The sequence below is a fragment of the Arachis stenosperma genome, chromosome 7 (assembly GCF_014773155.1).
Source record: "Arachis stenosperma cultivar V10309 chromosome 7, arast.V10309.gnm1.PFL2, whole genome shotgun sequence".
NCBI classification, from domain to species: domain Eukaryota; kingdom Viridiplantae; phylum Streptophyta; class Magnoliopsida; order Fabales; family Fabaceae; genus Arachis; species Arachis stenosperma.
Window position 1 is genome coordinate 70,801,199 of NC_080383.1, and position 15,996 is coordinate 70,817,194.

At 42.0% G+C, this 15,996-nt stretch overlaps 1 non-coding gene across 1 annotated transcript; it reads left to right on the forward strand.

The window, feature by feature from the left end:
- Positions 1 to 15,247: 15,247 nt before the first annotated feature.
- Positions 15,248 to 15,355, forward strand: LOC130942808 (small nucleolar RNA R71). The gene has a single exon (XR_009071358.1). It is a non-coding gene; the product is annotated as a small nucleolar RNA R71 (small nucleolar RNA).
- The last annotated feature ends 641 nt before the right edge of the window (positions 15,356 to 15,996 follow it).

The window sequence follows — 15,996 nt, forward strand, 5'->3', positions numbered from 1 at the left end:
GAAGCCTCCTAAACCCGAGCTCAAACCACTACCACCATCCCTAAAATATGCATTTCTGGGAGACAATGACACTTTTCCTGTGATCATAAGCTCTGCTTTAGAGCCACAAGAAGAGAAAGCACTAATTCAGGTGCTAAGGACACACAAGACAGCTCTTAGGTGGTCCATAAGTGATCTTAAGGGCATTAACCCAGCCAGATGCATGCACAAGATCCTATTGGAGGATGATGCTAAGCCAGTAGTTCAACCACAGAGGCGGCTAAATCCAGCCATGAAGGAGGTGGTACAGAAAGAGGTCACTAAGTTACTGGAGGCTGAGATTATTTATCCTATTTCTGATAGCCCCTGGGTGAGCCTTGTGCAAGTTGTCCCTAAGAAGGAAGGAATGACAGTGGTTTATAATGAAAAGAATGAACTGGTTCCTACAAGAATAGTTACAGGGTGGCGTATGTGTATTTACTACAGAAGGCTCAATACAGTAACTAGAAAGGATCATTTTCCTTTACCATTCATAGACCAGATGCTAGAGAGACTAGCAGGTCATGAATACTACTGCTTTTTGGATGGCTATTCAGGTTACAACCAAATTGTAGTAGATCTTCAGGATCAAGAGAAAACAGCATTAAACATGTCCATCTGGAGTATTCGCTTACAGAAGGATGCCATTTGGCATGTGCAATGCACCTGCAACCTTTTAGAGGTGCATGCTCTCCATCTTTTCTGATATGATAGAGAAATTTCTAGAAGTCTTCATGGATGACTTCTCAGTGTTTGGAGACTCATTCAGCTCCTGTCTTGACCATCTAGCACTTGTTCTGAAAAGGTGCCAAGAGACTAACCTGGTTTTAAACTAGGAGAAATCTCACTTCATGGTGACTGAAGGAATTGTCCTTGGGCACAAAATTTCGAACAAGGAAATAGAGATGGATCAAGCTAAGGTAGAAGTAATTGAAAAATTACCACCACCTGCCAATGTTAAGGCAATCAGAAGCTTTCTGGGGAACGCAGGATTCTATAGGAGGTTTATAAAGGATTTTTCAAAAATTGGAAAACCTCTGAGCAATCTGCTAGCTGCTGACACACCATTTGTCTTTGACACAGAATGTCTGCAGGCGTTTGAGACTCTGAAAGCTAAGCTGGTCACAACACCAGTCATTTCTGTACCAGACTGGACATTACCATTTGAACTAATGTGTGATGCCAGTGACCATGCCCTTGGTGCAGTATTGGGATAGAGGCATGACAAGCTTCTGCATGTCATTTATTATGCTAGCCGTGACGCACAAAAAAATTACACAACCACAGAAAAGGAGTTGCTTGCAGTGGTTTATGCCATTGACAAGTTCATATCCTATTCAGTAGGATCAAAAGTGATTGTGTACACTGACCATGTTGCTCTAAAATATCTCCTCACAAAGCAGGATTCAAAACCCAGACTCATAAGATGGGTGTTGCTTCTGCAAGAGTTTGATATAGAAATAAGAGATAGAAAAGGGACAGAGAACCAAGTAGCTGATCACCTGTCCCGAATAGAACCACTAGCAGGAGCGTCCCTCCCTCCTATTGAGATCTCTAAAACCTTTTCGAATGAGCAACTCTTTGCCATTCAGGAAGTACCGTGGTTTGCAGAAATTGCAAACTATAAAGCTGTTAGATTCATACCCAAAGAGTACAGCAAGCAACAAACAAAAAAATTGATTTCTGATGCAAAGTACTACTTGTGGGATGAACCATATCTCTTTAAGAGGTGTGCAGACGGAGTAATCCGTAAACATGTGCCTAGAGAAGAGGCACGGAAGATCCTATGTCATTGCCGTAGATCACAATATGGAGGACATTTCGGAGGTGAGCGAACAGCCACAAAAGTTCTCCAATGTGGCTTCTACTGGTCTACTCTCTATAGAGACTCCCGAGAGTTTGTACGCAACTATGACAGTTGCCAAAGAGCTGGTAATCTGCCTCACGGTTATGCCATGCCTCAGCAAGGGATCTTAGAGATTGAGTTGTTTGATGTATGGGGTATTGACTTCATGGGGCCTTTCGCACCATCATATTCAAACATTTATATTCTGGTGGCAGTAGACTATGTATCTAAATGGGTAGAGGCAATTGCAACACCCACTAATGATACTAAGACAGTGATGAAGTTCCTCCAGAAGCATATCTTTAGCAGGTTCGGTGTCCCTAGGATACTGATCAGTGATGGAGGCACTCATTTCTGTAATAAATAGCTTGACTATACTCTGGTCCGATATGGAATTAACCATAAAGTGGTAACTCCATATCATCCACAGACAAATGGACAGGCTGAAGTCTCAAATAGAGAACTAAAACGAATCCTAGAACGGACTGTAAGTACCCGTAGAAAGGACTGGACAAAAAGTATGGATGATGCTCTGTGGGCTTACAGAACTGCATTCAAGACTCCTATAGGGACCTCTCCATACCAGCTAGCATATGGAAAAGCCTATCATATGCCAGTGGAACTGGAACACAAGGCCTACTGGGCAACCAGATTCCTAAACATTGATGCTAAGGTGGCTGGAGAGAAGAGATTACTCCAGTTGAATGAGTGGTGCACGAAATTGTGATCATCAATGGTGCCATCAACATGGTACGCTCAATTGCAATCTTAACTATTTATCACAACTTCGCACAACTAACCAGCAAGTGTACTGGGTCGTCCAAGTAATAAACCTTACGCGAGTAAAGGTCGATCCCACGGAGATTGTTGGTATGAAGCAAGCTATGGTCATCTTGTAAATCTCAGTCAGGCAAACTCAAATGGTTATGGATGATTTATGAATAAAACATAAAGATAAAGATAGAGATACTTATGTAATTCATTGGTAAGAATTTCAGACAAGCGTATGGAGATGCTTTGTCACTTCCGTCTATCTGCTTTCCTACTGTCTTCATCCAATCCTTCTTACTCCTTTCCATGGCAAGCTGTATGTAGGGTTTCACTGTTGTCAGTGGCTACCTCCCATCCTCTCAGTGAAAATGTTCAACGCACCTTGTCACGGCACGGCTAATCATCTGTCGGTTCTCAATCAGGTTGGAATAAAATCCAATGATTCTTTTGCGTCTGTCACTAACGCCCAGCCTTCAGTAGTTTGAAGCTCGTCACAGTCATTCAATCATTGAATCCTACTCAGAATACCACAGACAAGGTTTAGACCTTCCGGATTCTCTTGAATGCCGCCATCAATTCTAGCTTATACCACGAAGATTCCGATCAAAGGATCCAAGAGATAAACATTCAAGCCTTGTTTGCTTGTAGAACAGAAGTGGTTGTCAGGCACTCGTTCATAAGTGAGAATGATGATGAGTGTCACATAATCATCACATTCATCATGTTCTTGGGTGCAAATGAATATCTTAGAACAAGAATAAGTTGAATTGAATAGAAGAACAATAGTAATTGCATTAATACTCGAGGTACAGCAGAGCTCCACACCGTAATCTATGGTGTGTAGAAACTCCACCGTTAAAAATACATAAGAACAAGGTCTAGGCATGGCCGAATGGCCAGCCTCCCATGATCTAAGAACTAGACGTCCAAAGATGATCAAAGGATCTAAAGTGATCCCAAAGATTAAAATACAATAGCAAAAGGTCCTATTTGTAGAGAACTAGTGGCCTAGGGTTTACAGAGATGAGTAAATGACATAAAAATCCACTTCCGGGTCCACTTGGTGTGTGCTTGGGCTGAGCATTGAAGCATTTTCGTGTAGAGACTTCTCTTGGATTTAAACGCCAGCTTTTGTGCCAGTTTGGGCATTTAACTCCCATTCTTGTGCCAGTTCCGGCGTTTAACGCCGGGCAGTTTTGAGCTAATTTGGGACGCCGGTTTGGGCCATCAAATCTCGGGAAAAGTATGGACTATTATACATTGCTAGAAAGCCCAGGATGTTTACTTTCCAACGCCGATGAGAGCACGCCAATTGGGCTTCTATAGCTCCAAAAAATCTACTTCGAGTGCAGGGAGGTCAGAATCCAACAGCAACTGCAGTCCTTTTCAGCCTCTGAATCAAATTTTTGCTCAAGTCCCTCAATTTCAGCCAGAAAATACCTGAAATCACAGAAAAACACACAAACTCATAGTAAAGTCCAGAAAAGTGAATTTTAACTAAAAACTAATAGAAATATACTAAAAACTAACTAAAACATACTAAAAACATACTAAAAACAATGCCAAAAAGCGTACAAATTATCCGCTCATCACAACACCAAACTTAAATTGTTGCTTGTCCCCAAGCTACTGGAAATCAAATAAGATAAAGAGAAGAGAATATGCAATGAATTCCAAAAACATCTATGAAGATCAGTATTAATAAGATGAGCGGGGCTTTTAGCTTTTTGCCTCTGAATAGTTTTGGCATCTCACTCTATCCTTTGAAATTCAGAATGATTGGCTTCTATAGGAACTCAGAATCCAGATAATGTTATTGATTCTCCTAGTTAAGTATGATGATTCTTGAACACAGCTACTTTATGAATCTTAGCCGTGGCCCAAAGCACTTTGTCTTCCAGTATTACCACCGGATACATACATGCCACAGACACATAATTGGGTGAACCTTTTCAGATTGTGACTCAGCTTTGTTAGAGTCCCCAATTAGAGGTGTCCAGGGTTCTTAAGCACACTCTTTTTGCATTGGATCACACTTTTATTTCTTTCTTTTTCTTTCTTTTTCTCTTTCTCCTTTTTTTTGTATTCACTGCTTTTTCTTGCTTCAAGAATCATTTTTATGATTTTTCAGATCCTCAGTAACATGTCTCCTTTTTCATCATTATTTCAAGAGCCAACCATTCATGAACAACAAATTCAAAATACATATGCACTGTTTAAGCATACATTCAGAAAACAAAAGTATTGCCACCACATCAAAATAATTAATCTGTTATAAAATTTAAAATTCATGCAATTCTTCTCTTTTTCAATTAAGAACATTTTTCATTCAAGAAAGGTGATGGATTCATAGGACATTCATAACTTTAAGACATAGACACTAAGACACTAATGATCATGAGACACAAACAGAGATAAACATAAGCATGAAAATTCGAAAAACAAGAAAATAGAGAACAAGGAAATTAAAGAACGGGTCCACCTTAGTGATGGTGGCTTGTTCTTCCTCTTGAAGATCTTATGGAGTGCTTGAGCTCCTCAATGTCTCTTCCTTGTCTTTGTTGCTCCTCTCTCATGATTCTTTGATCTTCTCTAATTTCATGGAAGAGGATGGAATGTTCTTGGTGCTCCACCCTTAGTTGTCCCATGTTGGAACTCAATTCTCCTAGGAAGGTATTGATTTGCTCCCAATAGTTTTGTGGAGGAAAGTGCATCCCTTGAGGCATCTCAGGGATTTCATGATGAGTGAGATCTCTTGTTTGCTCCATCCTTTTCTTAGTGATGGGCTTGTCCTCATCAATGAGGATGTCTCCCTCTATGTCAACTCCAACTGAATAACAGAGGTGACAAATGAGATGAGAAAAGGCTAACCTTGCCAAGGTAGAGGACTTGTCTGCCACCTTATAAATTTTTTGGGCTATAACCTCATGAACTTCTATTTCTTCTCCAATCATGATGCTATGAATCATGATGGCCCGGTCTAGAGTAACTTCAGACCGGTTGCTAGTGGGAATGATTGAGCGTTGGATAAACTCCAACCATCCCCTAGCTATGGGCTTGAGGTCATGCCTTCTCAATTGAACCGGCTTTCCTCTTGAATCTCTCTTCCATTGGGTGCCCTCTTCACAAATGACTGTGAGGACTTGGTCCAACCTTTGATCAAAGTTGACCCTTCTAGTGTAAGGGTGTTCATCTCCTTGCATCATGGGCAAGTTGAATGCCAACCTTACATTTTTCGGACTAAAATCTAAGTATTTCCCCCGAACCATTGTAAGCCAATTCTTTGGGTCCGGGTTCACACTTTGATCATGGTTCTTGGTGATCCATGCATTGGCATAGAACTCTTGAACCATTAAGATTCTGACTTGTTGAATGGGGTTGGTAAGAACTTCCCAACCTCTTCTTTGAATCTCATGTCGGATCTCCGGATATTCACTCTTTTTGAGTTTGAAAGGGACCTCGGGGATCACCTTCTTCAAGGCCACAACTTCATAGAAGTGGTCTTGATGCACCCTTGAGATGAATCTCTCCATCTTCCATGACTCGGAGGTGAAAGCTTTTGCCTTTCCTTTCCTCTTTCTAGAGGTTTCTCCGGCCTTGGATGCCATAAATGGATATGGAAAAACAAAAAGCAATGCTTTTACCACACCAAACTTAAAAGATTTGCTCGTCCTCGAGCAAAAGAAGAAAGAAGAGAGTAGAAGAAGAAGAAATAGAGGAGACGGAGATGGCTTTGTGGTTCGGCCAAAGGGGGAGAAGTAGTGTTTAGGTTGTGTGAAAATGAAGGAGTGCAGATGGGTTTATATAGGGATGGAGAGAGGGGCAGGGTTCGGTTATGGGAGGGTGGGTTTGGGAGGGAAAGTGGTTTGAATTTGAATGGTGAGGTAGGTGAGGTTTTATGAAGGATGGATGTGAGTGGTGAAGAGAAAGATGGGATTTGATAGGTGAGGGGTTTTTGGGGAAGAGGTGTTGAGGTGATTGGTGAATGGGTGAAGAAGAAGAGAGAGGGTGGTGGGGTAGGTGGAGATCCTGTGGAGTCCACAGATCCTGAGGTGTCAAGGAAAAGTCATCCCTACACCAAGTGGGGAGCAAAAATGCTCTCTGTGCCAATTCTGCCGTTAAACGCCGGGCTGGTGCCCATTTCTGGCGTTTAACGCCAACTTCTTGCCCTTTCCGGGCGTTTAACGCCAGTCTGGTGCCCCTTTCTGGCGTTAAACGCCCAGAATGGTGCCAGACTGGGCGTTAAACGCCCATTTGCTACCCTTACTGGCGTTTAAACGCCAGCAAGGTCTTCCTCCAGGGTGTGCTATTTTTCTTTCTGTTTTTCATTCTGTTTTTGCTTTTTCAACTGATTTTGTGACTTCCCATGATCATCAACTTACAGAAAACATAAAATAACAAAGAAAAATAGATAAAATATAACATTGGTTGCCTCCCAACAAGCGCTTCTTTATGTCAGTAGCTTGACAGTGGGCTCTCATGGAGCCTCAAAGATACTCAGAGCAATGTTGGAACCTCCCAACACCAAACTTAGAGTTTGAATGTGGGGGTTCAACACCAAACTTAGAATTTGGTTGTGGCCTCCCAACACCAAACTTAGAGTTTGACTGTGGGGGCTCTGTTTTGAAAGAAGCTCTTCATGCTTCCTCTCCATGGTGACAGAGGGATATCCTTGAGCCTTAAACACAAAGGATTTTTCATTCACTTGAATGATCAATTCTCCTCTGTCCACATCAATCACAGCCTTTGCTGTGGCTAGGAAGGGTCTGCCAAGGATGATGGATTCATCCATGCACTTCCCAGTCTCTAGGACTATGAAATTAGCAGGGATGTAATGGTCTTCAATCTTTACCAGAACATCCTCTACAAGCCCATAAGCTTGTTTTCTTGAATTGTCTGCCATCTCTAGTGAGATTCTTGCAGCTTGTACCTCAAAGATCCCTAGCTTCTCCATTACAGAGAGAGGCATGAGGTTTATGCTTGACCCTAGGTCACACAAGGCCTTCTTGAAGGTCATGGTGCCTATGACGCAAGGTATTGAGAACTTCCCAGGATCTTGTCTCTTTTGAGGTAATCTCTGCCTAGACAAGTCATCCAGTTCTTTGGTGAGCAAAGGGGGTTCATCCTCCCAAGTCTCGTTACTAAATAACTTGTCATTTAGCTTCATGATTGCTCCAAGGTATTTAGCAACTTGCTCTTCAGTGACATACTCATCCTCTTCAGAGGAAGAATACTCATCAGAGCTCATGAATGGCAGAAGTAAATCCATTGGAATCTCTATGGTCTTAGTGTGAGCCTCAGATTCCCATGGTTCCTCATTGGGAAACTCATTGGAGGCCAGTGAACGTCCATTGAGGCCTTCCTCAGTGGCGCTCAATGCCTCTTCCTCCTCTTCAAATTCGGACATGTAGGTCATGTCAATGGCCTTGCACTCTCCTTTTGGATTCTCTTCTGTATTGCTTGGAAGAGTGCTAGGAGGGAGTTCAGTAATTTTCTTACTCAGCTGACCCACTTGTGCCTCCAAGTTTCTAATGGAGGATCTTGTTTCAGTCATGAAACTTTGAGTGGTTTTTGATTAGATCAGAGACCATGGTTGCTAAGTCAGAGTGGCTCTGCTTAGAATTCTCTGTCTGTTGCTGAGAAGATGATGGAAAAGGCTTGCCATTGCTAAACCTGTTTCTTCCACCATTATTGTTGTTGAAACCATGTTGAGGTCTCTGTTGATCCTTCCATGAGAGATTTGGATGATTTCTCCATGAAGGATTATAGGTGTTTCCATAGGGTTCTCCTATGTAGTTCACCTCTTCCATTGAAGGGTTCTCAGGATCATAAGCTTCTTCTTCAGATGAAGCGTCCTTAGTACTGTCTGGTGCAGCTTGCATTCCAGACAAACTTTGAGAAATGATATTGACTTGCTGAGTCAATATTTTGTTCTGAGCCAATATGGCATTCAGAGTATCAATCTCAAGAACTCCTTTCTTCTGATTTGTCCCATTGTTCATAGGATTCCTTTCAGAAGTGTACATGAATTGGTTATTTGCAACCATTTCAATTAGTTCTTGAGCTTCTGCAGGCGTCTTCTTCAGATGAAAAGATCCTCCAGCAGAGCTATCCAATGACATCTTGGACGGTTCAGACAGACCATCATAGAAAATACCTATGATGCTCCATTCAGAAAGCATGTCAGAGGGACACTTTCTAATTAATTGTTTATATCTTTCCCAAGCTTCATAGAGGGATTCACCTTCCTTCTGTCTGAAGGTTTGGACTTCCACTCTAAGCTTACTCAATTTTTGAGGTGGAAAGAACTTTGCCAAGAAGGCATTGACTAGCTTTTCCCAAGAGTTCAGGCTTTCTTTAGGTTGTGAGTCCAACCATATCCTAGCTCTGTCTCTTACAGCAAAAGGGAATAGCATAAGTCTGTAGACCTCAGGATCAATGGTCGGGCGAAATTGTGAACAATACTTTTTCACAACTCAAATAATCCCCGGTAATGGCTCCAAGAACTTGGTGGCTCAATACCATGGCATTACACAACTTCGCACAACTAACCAGCAAGTGCACTGGGTCGTCCAAGTAATAAACCTTACGTGAGTAAGGGTCGATCCCACGGAGATTGTTAGTATTGAAGCAAGCTATGGTCATCTTGTAAATCTTAGTCAGGCAAACTCAAATGTATATGATGATGATGAACGAAAATAACATAAAAGATAAAGATAGTGATACTTATGTATATCATTGGTGTAAGAGCTTCAGACAAGTGTATGAAGATGCCTTCCCTTCCGTCTCTCTGCTTTCCTACAGCCTTCATCCAATCCTTCTTACTCCTTTCCATGGCAAACTCGTGTAGGGTCTCACTGTTGTCAGCAGCTACCTCCCATCCGCGCAGTGAAAGCTAATGCAAAGCACTCTGTCACAGTGCCGCCAATCACCGTTTGGTTCCCTCCCCTACCGGAATAGATAACTCTTTGCGTCTGTCACTAACGCCCAGTAGGTTACAGGTTTGAAGCACATCACAGTCATTCAATCATTGAATCCTACTCAGAATACCACAGACAAGGTTAGACCTTCCGGATTCTCTTGAATGCTGCCATCAGTTCTTGCCTATACCACGAAGACTCTGATCTCACGGAATGGCTGGCTCGTTTGTCAGGCGAGCACTCGGTTGTCAGGCGATCAACCATGCATCGTGCAATCAGGAATCCAAGAGATATTCACTAAAGCCTCGAATGCTTGTAGAACAAGAATGGTTGTCAGTCACCTTGTTCATAGGTTGAAGAACGAGTGATATCTTAGATAAAGAACAAGCGGAGTTGAATAGAAGAACAATAGTAATTGCATTAATACTCGAGGTACAGCAGAGCTTCACACCCTTAATCTATGGTGTGTAGAAACTCCACCGTTGAAAATACATAAGCATAAGGTCCAGGCATGGCCGAATGGCCAGCCTCCCAAAGATCTAAGATAGCATAAAAGTGAAGATAGCTACCAAAGTCTACTAATACAATAGTAAAAGGTCCTATTAGTAAACTAGTAACCTAAGGTGTACAGAAATGAGGTAAATGACATAAAAATCCACTTCCGGGCCCACTTGGTGTGTGCTTGGGCTGAGCAATCAAGGAAATTCGTGTAGAGACCTTTTCTGGAGTTAAACGCCAGCTCCCATGCAGTTTGGGCGTTGTATGGAAATATGGACTATGGACTATTGCTGGAAAGCCTGGATGTCTACTTTCCAACGCCGTTGAGAGCGCGCCAATTGGGCTTCTGTAGCTCCAGAAAATCCACTTCGAGTGCAGGGAGGTCAGAATCCAACAGCATCTGCAGTCCTTTTTGGTCTCTGAATCAGATTTTGCTCAGGTCCCTCAATTTCAGCCAGAAAATACCTGAAATCACAGAAAAACACACAAACTCATAGTAAAGTCCAGAAAAGTGAATTTTAAATAAAAACTAATAAAAATGTACTAAAATCTAACTAAAGATATCAAAAACATACTAAAAACATGCCAAAAAGTATACAAATTATCCGCTCATCACAACACCAAACTTAAATTGTTGCTTGTCCTCAAGCAATGAAAATCAAATAAGATCAAAAGAAGAGAATATGCAATGAATTCCAAAAACATCTGTGAAGATCAGTATTAATTAGATGAGCGGGGCTTTTAACCTTCTGTCTCTGAACAGTTTTGGCATCTCAATCTATCCCTTGAAATTCAGAATGGTGGCTTCTTTAGGAACTCAGAGTCCAGATAGTGTTAATGATCTCCTAGTAAAGTATGATGATTCTTGAACATAGCTATTTATTGAGTCTTGGCTGTGGCCCAAAGCACTCTGTCTTCCAGTATTACCACCGGATACATACATGCCACAGACACATAATTGGGTGAACCTTTTCAGATTGTGACTCAGCTTTGCTAAAGTCCCCAATTAGAGGTGTCCAGGGTTCTTAAGCACACTCTTATTTGCCTTGGATCACAACTTTATTTCTTTTTTTTCTTTCTTTTTCTTTCTTTTTTTCGATTTTTTTTTTTTTTTTTTTTTTTTTTTTTTTTTTTTTTTGAATAGCTTTTTCTTGCTTCAAGAATCATTTTATTGATTTTTCAGATCCTCAGTAACATGTCTCCTTTTTCATCATTCTTTCAAGAGCCAACATTCATGAACCACAAATCAAGATACATATGCACTGTTTACACATACATTCAGAGAACAAAAATATTGCCACCACATCAAAATAATTAAACTATTATAAAATTCAAAATTCATGCAATTCTTCCTTTTTCAATTAAGCACATTTTTATTCAAGAAAGGTGATGGATTCATAGGACATTCATAACTTTAAGGCATAGACACTAAGACACTAATGACATAAGACACAAACATGGATAACATAAAGCATAAAATTCGAAAAACAAAGGAATAAAGAACAAGGAAATCAAGGAATGGTCCACCTTAGTGATGGCGGCTCTTCCTTGCTTTGAAGGTCCTATGGAGTGCTTGAGCTCCTCAATGTCTCTTCCTTGTCTTTGTTGCTCTCCCTCATGATCTTTGATCTTCTCTAATTTCATGGAGGAGAATGGAGTGTTCTTGATGCTCCACCCTTAGTTGTCCCATGTTGGAACTTAATTCTCCTAGGGAGGTGTTTAGTTGCTCCCAATAGTTTTGTGGAGGAAAGTTCATCCTTGAGGAATCTCAGGGATTTCTTGATGAGAGGGGTCTCTTGTGTATTCCTCCTTTTCTTGGTGATGGCTTGTCCTCATCAATGGGGATATCTCCTTCTATGTCAACTCCAACTGAATAACAGAGGTGACAAATGAGGTGAGGAAAGGCTAACCTTGCCACAGTGGAGGTCTTGTCTGCCACTTTATAGAGTTCTTGAGCTATAACCTCATGAACCTCTATTTCCTCTCCAATCATGATACTAGGATCATGATGGCCCGGTCTATGGTAACTTCGGACCGGTTGCTAGTGGGAATGATTGAGCGTTGTATGAACTCTAACCATCCTCTAGCCACGGGCTTGAGGTCATGCCTTCTCAATTGGACCGGCTTTCCTCTTGAATCTTGCTTCCATTGTGCGCCCTCTTCACATATGACTGTGAGGACTTGGTCCAACCTTTGATCAAAGTTGACCCTTCTAGTGAAAGGATGCTCATCTCCTGCATCATAGGCAAGTTGAACGCCACCCTCACACTCTCCGGACTAAAATCCAAGTATTTCCCCCGAACCATAGTAAGATAATTCTTTGGATTCGGGTTCACACTTGGTCATGGTTCTTTGTGATCCATGCATTGGCATAGAACTCTTGAACCATCAAGATTCCAACTTGTTGAATGGGGTTGGTGAGAACTTCCCAACCTCTTCTTTGGATCTCATGGCGGATCTCCAGATATTCCCCTTTTGAGTAAAAAGGGGACTTCGGGGATCACCTTCTTCAAGGCCACAACTTCATAGAAGTGGTCTTGATGCACCTTTGAGAGGAATCTATCCATCTCCCATGACTCGGAGGTGGAAGCTTTTGCTTTCCCTTTCCTCTTTTTAGAGGTTTCTCCGGCCTTTGGTGCCATAATGGTTATGGAAAAAACGAAAAAGCAACGCTTTTACCACACCAAACTTAAAATGTTTGCTCGTCCTCGAGCAAAGAAGAAAGAAAGGAGTAGAAGAAGAAGAAATGAGGAAGAGGGGGAGGGTAGTGTGTTCGGCCAAAGGGGGAAGAAGTGGTCTTAGGTTGTGTGAAAATGAAGGGTTGAAGAAGGGTATTTATAGGAGAGAGGGGGGTAAAGGTTCGGCCATTTGAGGGTGGGTTTGGGAGGGAAAGTGGTTTGAATTTGAAGGGTGAGGTTGGTGGGGTTTTATGAAGGATGGATGTGAGTGGTGAAGAGAAAGATGGATTTGATAGGTGAGGGGTTTTTGGGGAAGAGGTGTTGAGGTGATTGGTGAATGGGGGAAGAAGAGAGAGAGTGATGGTAGGGTCCTGTGGGGTCCACAGATCCTGTAGTGTCAAGGAAAAGTCATCCTTGCACCAAATGGCATCAAAATCCACGTTTTGACCATTTCTGGCGTTAAACGCCGGGCTGGTGCCCATTCCTGGCGTTTAACGCCAGGTTGTTGCCCTTTACTGGCGTTTAACGCCAGTCTGGTGCCCTTTTCTGGCGTTAAACGCCCAGAAAGGTGCCAGACTGGGCGTTAAACGCCCAACTGCTAGGCTGACTGGCGTTTGAACGCCAGCAGCATCTTCCTCCAGGGTGTGCTGTTTTTCTTCCTGTTTTTCATTTTGTTTTTGCTTTTTTCATTGTTTTTGTGACTTCTTATGATCATCAACCTACAGAAAAGATAAAATAACAAAAGAAAATAATTAATATAAAACATTGGGTTGCCTCCCAACAAGCGCTTCTTTAGTGTCATTAGCTTGACAGAGGACTCCCATGGAGCCTCAGAAACACTCAGAACCTTGTTGAAACCTCCCAACACCAAACTTAGAGTTTGAATGTGGGGTTTCAACACCAAACTTAGATTTTGGTTGTGGCCTCCCAACACCAAACTTAGAGTTTGACTGTGGGGGCTCTGCTTGGCTCTGTTTTGAGAGAAGCTCTTCATGCTTCTTCTCCATGATGATAGAGGGATATCCTTGGGCCTTAAACACCATGGATTCTTCATTCACTTGAATGATCAACTCTCCTCTATCAACATCAATCACAGCCTTTGCTGTGGCTAGGAATGGTCTGCCAAGGATGATGGATTCATCCATGCACTTCCCAGTCTCTAGGACTATGAAATCAGTAGGAATGTAATGGTTTTCAACCTTAACCAGAACATCCTCTACAAGTCCATGGGCTTGTTTTCTTGAGTTGTCCGCCATTTCTAGTGAGATTTTTGCAGCTTGCACCTCAAAGATCCCTAATTTCTCCATTACAGAGAGGGGCATGAGGTTTACACTTGACCCTAAGTCACACAAGGCCTTCTTGAAGGTCATGGTGCCTATGGTACAAGGTATAGAAAACTTCCCAGGATCCTGCCTCTTTTGAGGCAGTTTCTGCCTAGACAGGTCATCCAGTTCTTTGGTGAGCAAGGGAGGTTCATCTTCCCAAGTCTCATTTCCAAATAACTTGTCATTTAGCTTCATGATTGCTCCAAGGTATTCAGCAACTTGCTCTTCAGTGACATACTCATCCTCTTCAGAGGAAGAATACTCATCAGAGCTCATGAAAGGCAGTAGCAAGTCCAAGGGAATCTCTATGGTCTCAGTCTGAGCCTCAGATTCCCAAGGTTCCTCATTGGGGAACTCATTAGAGGCCAGTGGACGTCCAGTGAGGCCCCTCCTCAGTGGCGTTCACTGCCTCTTCTTCCTCCCAGAAATCGGCCATGTTTATGGCTTTGCACTCTCCTTTTGGATTTTCTTCAGTGTTACTTGGGAGAGTGCTTGGAGGAAGTTCAGTAATTTTCTTGCTCAGCTGACCCACTTGTCCTTCCAAATTCCTAATGGAAGATCTAGTTTCAGTCATGAAACTTTGAGTGGTTTTGATCAGATCAGAGACCATGGTTGCTAAGTCAGAATTATTCTGCTTAGAGCTCTCTGTCTGTTGCTGAGAAGATGATGGAAAAGGCTTGCCATTGTTAAACCTGTTTCTTCCACCATTGTTATTGAAACCTTGTTGAGGTCTCTCGTGATTCTTCCATGAAAGATTTGGGTGATTTCTCCATGAAGAATTATAGGTGTTACCATAGGGTTCTCCTAGGTAATTTACCTCTTCCATGGAAGGGTTCTCAGGATCATAAGCTTCTTCCTCAGATGAAGCTTCCTTAGTACTGTTTGGTGCATTTTGCATTCCAGACAGACTTTGAGAAATCAAATTGACTTGTTGAGTCAATATTTTATTCTGGGCCAAATGGCATTCAGAGTGTCAATATCAAGAACTCCTTTCTTCTGACTAGTCCCATTGTTCACAGGATTTCTTTCAGAAGTGTACATGAATTGGTTATTTGCAACCATTTCAATCAGTTCTTGAGCTTCAGTAGGCGTCTTCTTCAGATGAAGAGATCCTCCTGCAGAGCTATCCAAGGACATCTTAGATAGTTCAGAGAGACCATCATAGAAAATACCTATGATGCTCCATTCAGAAAGCATGTCAGAAGGACATTTTCTGATTAATTGTTTGTATCTTTCCCAAGCTTCATAGAGGGATTCTCCATCCTTTTGTCTAAAGGTTTGGACTTCCACTCTAAGCTTACTCCATCTTTGTGGTGGAAAGAATTTTGCCAAGAAGGCATTGACTAGCTTTTCCCATGAGTCCAGGCTTTCTTTAGGTTGAGAGTCCAACCATATTCTGGCTCTGTCTCTTACAGCAAAAGGGAATAGCATCAGTCTATAGACTTCAGGGTCAACCCCATTAGTCTTGACTGTGTCACAGATTTGCAAGAATTCAGCTAAAAACTGATGAGGATCTTCCATTGGAAGTCCATGGAACTTGCAATTCTGTTGCATTAGAGAAACTAATTGAGGCTTAAGCTCAAAGTTGTTTGCTCCAATGGCAGGGATAGAGATGCTTCTCCCATAAAAATCAGGAGTAGGTGCAGTAAAGTCACCCAGCACCTTCCTTGCATTGTTTGCATTGTTGTTGTTTTCTGCTGCCATGTTTTCTTCCTTGAAGAATTCGGTCAGGTCCTCTAAAGAGAGTTGTGCTTTGGCTTCTCTTAGCTTTCTCTTCAAAGTCCTTTCAGGTTCAGGATCAGCTTCAACAAGAATGCCTTTGTCCTTGCTCCTGCTCATATGAAAGAGAAGGGAACAAGAAAATGTGGAATCCTCTATGTCACAGTATAGAGATTCCTTTAAGTGTCAGAGGAAAAGAGAAATAGAAAGAAGAAGGAGAA